The following is a 5826-nucleotide window of genomic DNA, read 5'->3' as shown; positions in this document are numbered from 1 at the left end:
CACCCATCTTGGACATTGAGTTGTATGTCCATGGTTTTGTGCATAACTCTGGTGGATATCGTGCCTATGCACCATCATTTGAGGCAGCTTTTAATGAAGGTTACTAGTAGGACTGTCCCCAGCAGATTGATCAGGCCTGCTTGGAGGAGAGATCCTAACCAGCCACCCCACCCGTGGCTTAATCTAAGCTAATTCAACAGATCAAAGGACTGCCTTTGTCCAATCTTATGTATGTAAGACCTTGAGTTAGGAAACCAAAAGGGAACGACACATTCATCATTCCTCAAGCTGAAAGAACTGAAGAAAAAATTCAAGCCTTAAGTTGCAATTTTGAAGGATTCTATGTGAAAATATTGAACAATGCAGGACACATCATAAGAAGATGGAATGAATACAGAGTCATTATACCAAAAAGAGTTGGTCGACATTCAACCATTTCAGGGAGAAGTCCAAGCTGTGCTGAAGGCATTGGTGAAAAACGAGGCCCCAGGAATTGATGGAATACTAATTGAGGTACTTCAGCAAACAGATGCAGCGCTGGAAGTGCTCACTCATCTATGCCAAGAAATTTGGAAGACAGCCACCTGGCCAACTGACTGGAAGAGATCCCTATTTATGCCTATTCCACAGAAAGGTGATAGAATCGAATGAGGAAATTATTTAACAAAATCATTAATACCATGGACTGCTAAAAGACGGAACAAATCAGTCTTGAAGCAAGTACAGCCAGAATGCTCCTTAGAAGCAAGAATCATGAGACTTCATCTAACATACTTTGGACATGTTAGGGGGGTTCGGTCCCCAGAGAAGGACATCATTCATGCTTGGTAAAGTAGAGGGTCAAACATAACAATGATTGTGAAGATGATGCAGGACTGGGCAGTGTTTCATTCTGTTGTACACAAGGTCACTATGAGTTGGAACTGGCTTGACGGCACCTAACAACAATGACAACAACATCATTAATATCACACACAAGTAAAATTCTGCTGAAGATCATTCAAAGGCGGTTGCAACAATACATCAACAGGGAACTTCCAGAAACCAAAGCTGGATTCAGAAGAGGACAAGAATAGAGGAATATCATTGCTGACGTCAGTTGGACCCTGGCTGAAAACAGAGAATACCAGTAAGATGTTTACCTGTGTTTTGTCGACTATGCAAAGGCATTTTACTGTGTGGATCATAACAACGTATGGATAACCAAAGAATGGGAATTCCAGAACACTTAATTGTGCTCATGAGGAACCTGTACATAGATTAAGAGGCACTTATTCAAACAGAACAATCGGATACTGCATGGTTTAAAGTCAGAAAAGGTGCGCCTCAGGGATGTACCCACTCACCAAACTTATTCAATCTGTGTGCTGAGCAAATAATCCAAGAAGCTGGACTACGTGAAGAAGAATGTGGCATCAGGATTGGAGGAAGACTAGTTGACAGCCTGCGACATGCAGATGGCACAACCTTGCTTGCTGAAAGTGAAGAGGACTTAAAGTACTTAACTGATGAAGATCAAAGACTACAGCCTTCAGTGTGGATTACACCTCAACATAAAGAAAACAAAAATCATCACAACTGGACCAATAAGCAACTTCATGATAAGTGGAGAAAGGGCTGAAGTTGTCAAGGGTCTCATTTTGCTTGGATCCACAATCAACACCCATGGAAGCAGCAGTCAAGAAATCAAACGATGCATTGCACTGGGCAAATCTGCTTCAAAAGGCCTCTTTAAAGTGTTAACAAAGCAAAGATGCCACTTTAAGGACTAAGGTGCGCCTGGCCCAAGCAGTGGTGGTTTCAATTGCCTCAGATGTATGCAAAAGCTGGACAATGAATAAGGAAGACCGAAGAAGAGTTGACACCTTTGAACTGTGGTGTTGGAGAAGAATATTGAATATACCATGGACTGCAGAAGAATGAACAAACCTGTCTTGGAAGAAGCACAGCCACAATTCTCTTTAGAAGCAAGGATGGCAAGGCTTCATCTCACACACGTTGGACATGTTGTCATTCGGAACCAGTCCCTGGAGAAGGACATCATGCTTGGTAAAATAGAGGGTCAGCGAGAAAGAGGAAGACCCTGAAAGAGATGAACTGACACAGGACTGCAACAATGGGCTCAAGCATAACAATGATTAGGAGGATGACTGTTTGGTTCTGTTGTACACAGAGTTGCTGTGAGTCGGAACCAACTCGACAGCGTCTAAAAACAACATGCATGTATAACGTCTCCTGATTTATTTATATAAAAACAGCATATTTCTGCCAACATGGCACATTATATGAACAGTGCACATTTCAATACAAGTAATATAATATCTCTCTTAGCACAATTGAATGAAGTATTAGCATTGCCAGACTGGGCTAATTCAGACTTGGTGTAGTCAGACAACGTACATTGGACTTTCTGGTCATAGTCTATAAACTCTCCACGTCCAGATTAACATCAAACTCAGTCTTCAAAGTACCATTCTGATTCAAACCATCTAGTCCCGTGCCATTTACATTTTTAACACGCAGAGAGAAATTTCTTTCTAAAATTGGAGCACTCCCCATAGGTAGCTCTCATCCTTCGAAAGATGTTTTCTTTGAGTAGTGGAGTAAACTGTGTTTATTTACTCCATTATCTCTTCAGTACGCCAGGTGACACATTTAGTTGGTCTATGAAGTGTCTTCCTTATTGACAGGTCAGGAGGAACGATGTGGGGAGATGGCTTGGGATCTTGGTTCAGATGTTTACAGAGCCAACAGTTGGTCTGATTGGTAGCTCTAGCAAAAGCCTGTGTCATTGGGGCCCATGGATGAGGGGCCTATCCATTGTTGTGAGATAATGGAAAGAAAAACAGACAAAAAACAGAGAACTCACCTAGTTCTCTCAGGACTTGAGGTGAAGGTTGTCCAGGTGCAGCTACCCAGGCTATCTGTCCCGTCTTGAGGCAATGACCTTGATGGGAACATAGATCTTTTGTCAGGAACAGTTGTATGCAAAAGAAACACATTTTATAAAATGAGAGTTTGATCAAACGTACGACTCAAACGAGAGACGCCCTTGCACGGAACTGCTGCACTGAGACCCCAGAGTGCTTGCTTGTCCATTGAAGTGCTCATTCGCCCCTATGGATTTGGGGTGGTATAGAGCAGGAAGAGTTTATTCAAGATCCAGTGGAAATTTCTGTATAGGATAAGAAGCCCTGATATGATTTCTCTGCAAAGAATGCCCTGGCCTGTTGGTTTGGGGATCTGTCCCTGGGCAGGTTTTAGCCTTCACCAGGGTCTTGTAGGCAGGTCAGCTTTGCTATGCTGTTCAGCATTTTCTGGAGACAGTGGCAGCCCACGGGTGTGGGCCCAGCCTGGGACGCACGTGAATCCCCACGGGCCGTCCTCTCCTAAACCCTGGAGGTGGGTGGCCGTACATCTCTTTGCTCTGGAGCAGAAGATGCTTCAGCCTCTGCACTCAGTTTGCAAGAGCTGTCTGCTCGTGTTTTCCTCTCTCAGCGTAGCAGCCTTTCTGCTGAACATCCACACAAGTGACAAAAACTTATCAGGACCAGAGTTGATTTTTTTTTTTTTTTTTGTCCAGATGTCCCATTTCCATAGGGGTTTGCTTTACATGTCAGTCTGAGGGTTGTCAGTGGCCAGATTGAATGGCCAAGCTATTAACTATTGCCCAAGTCACAGTTGCCGTGTGCCCCACTAAAAATGGCCCTAACTACAGCAATTTGTAGCAGAGTTTGGAGGCAAAAGCTTACAGAAGTGTACATAAACATATTAACATCATCAATACATACAACAGGGGCTTGTAGGAGCCCCAAAGGGACTTACTCATAGCCAGGCTTGGTCAAAGGTCGCAATGATGGTGACCTCAGATGCAAAAGTTTTCCTCATTTTCATGCCAGATATTATAGAGATCACAGTCACTGATGCAATGATATCTAAATACAAAGACATACAATTTTTTTTCATTTCCGTATTTAGCTTTAGTTGTAACATTAGGCCTTTTGTCTCCCCTGGTGACAGAGGGACCTAGGCTTAATCCTGAGTCTTAATTATTTCTGAAAGTCAGAAGATCTGAGCAAAGTTGGCAGAGCCCTCAGTCATTTGTGGAGCCATGCCTCCACCACACCAAGTGCTAGCATGGGTTCAGCCCAGCTGCCTGGTAACCTGGAGGAGCGCCCTCCTATTTTAGTTTTCCCCTTATTATTGCAGTTGTGACTATGTTGCTGCTTCGTTATCTTGGTGGGGGCAGTTATCAGAGAATTTCAGAGAGGGTTGTAAGGTCTATTCAAGGCCATTCAACACAAGCTATCTTGAAAGGCATTTTGCTGTTTTATTTTTCTCCTATTTTAACTCTTGCTTTGCAGTGGGTATTACAGGGTATTCTCAGTGCCAGGGCCCTGCTTAGCCCTTCCAACTATATCCAGTCTGACTGTTGGAGGGCTTTGAGCAATGGCTAAGGGATTGTTCCCCTAGCCCTTGAGTCCCTCACCTGTACAAATCTGCAGGTGACCATTTCTTGTTGCTCACCCTGTTCATGGACACAGCTGCTCAATATATATTATTAGCTGTGGCTACACACGACCGCAGCACACGCCTTTCCAACTGTAACTTTTTCTGTAAAACTCTTATGTGTGCTTCAGCAGCTATCTGGGCTTCAGTGGCCAGCAGAACAGCCCAGAGCAGCCACAACTGGGTTATGCCATCTGGCATTTTTAGGGCATCCCCATACTCACACAAGTGTCCACAAACATCAAGCATATGGGCTAGAGCGCCCCACATGAAGGTCACTGGCCAACCTGAGATTTCCCCCACAGATGCCTCAGTCCCACTCGCCATTTCCTTGATCTCCTGGCTGGTTCGCCAATTTTCCAGGCGTGGACCAGTAACAGGAAACTTGCCTCCAAAAATGAAGGGTGCTGAGAAATCAAAGAAAGAGGCGGACAACTCCAGTGTGGCAGTGAAGGAATTTATTGGGGAGACTTACAAATGAGGCAGTCCTGGGCAGCTTCAGGACCAAAGCAGATCTCTGTGTCCCAGAGTGAAAGGGCAGAGATTTTATAGTGGTGGTGGATAACAGTGGTTACAAGCTGGGAACTTACATAAGAATGACTCAACAAATAGTAGTGAACTAGCGGATCACATGAGGGCCTTTGTGTTCAGCCTTGCAAAGCCTGTTTCCCTTTCATTCCATCCGTCAAGGCTCACTCCTACAGTCTTGCACATTTCCTCTCTTGTCCCACAGCATGAGAGACCCCATCTCCTTCCCACAGGGAACAGATATAGATGTAGGATTGCCCAGGTGCCATGTGGTGCCTGCACACGTACAAGAGACAGAGAAAGTTACTGTGTGCCCAGAACAGTGGAAGGATTCTCTGATAAGGAGAAGGAACTGGGAGAGAGAAGGCGGCCCAATTCTAGCCTCCCTATCAGAGAATGCTCTGGGCCCAAGACCTTTACTTAGGCAGCCTGGGTGGGAGACACAGAAGCAGACCCTTCCCCCAACAGCAACTATCGTCACTGTCTAATTTCAGAAAATTTCTATCATTACCCCAAAAAGAAGCTCTACCTATTAGCAGTCCAAATACTGCCCTCCTCCACCCCCTGGCAGCCACTAATCTGCTTTCTGCCTCTATGGATTTGCCTATTTCAGACATTTCATATAAATAGAATCATATAATAAGTGATCTTTTGTGACTGGCTTCTTCCATGTAGCATAATGTTTTCAGGGTCCATCCATATTGTACCATGTATCAGAACTTCATTGCTTTTTAGGGCTGAATAACATTCCACTGTATAAAGGAGTCCTGGTGATGCAGTGGGTAAGTG

The 5826-nt window shown here is 44.4% G+C and overlaps 1 long non-coding RNA gene across 1 annotated transcript; it reads right to left on the bottom strand.

Annotated features, from left to right (window-relative positions):
* Positions 1–2868: 2868 nt before the first annotated feature.
* Positions 2869–5306, bottom strand: LOC126067011 (uncharacterized). Its single transcript, XR_007515306.1, has 3 exons — positions 5100–5306; positions 3826–3935; positions 2869–2947 (listed from the first exon to the last, which is right to left on the bottom strand). It is a non-coding gene; the product is annotated as an uncharacterized LOC126067011 (long non-coding RNA).
* Between the last annotated feature and the right edge of the window lie 520 nt (positions 5307–5826).

The sequence above is a fragment of the Elephas maximus genome, chromosome 24, assembly GCF_024166365.1.
Source record: "Elephas maximus indicus isolate mEleMax1 chromosome 24, mEleMax1 primary haplotype, whole genome shotgun sequence".
NCBI classification, from domain to species: Eukaryota; Metazoa; Chordata; class Mammalia; order Proboscidea; family Elephantidae; genus Elephas; species Elephas maximus.
The sequence above is the reverse complement of the archived record's forward strand: the minus strand, read 5'-3'. Positions and strand labels throughout refer to the sequence as shown.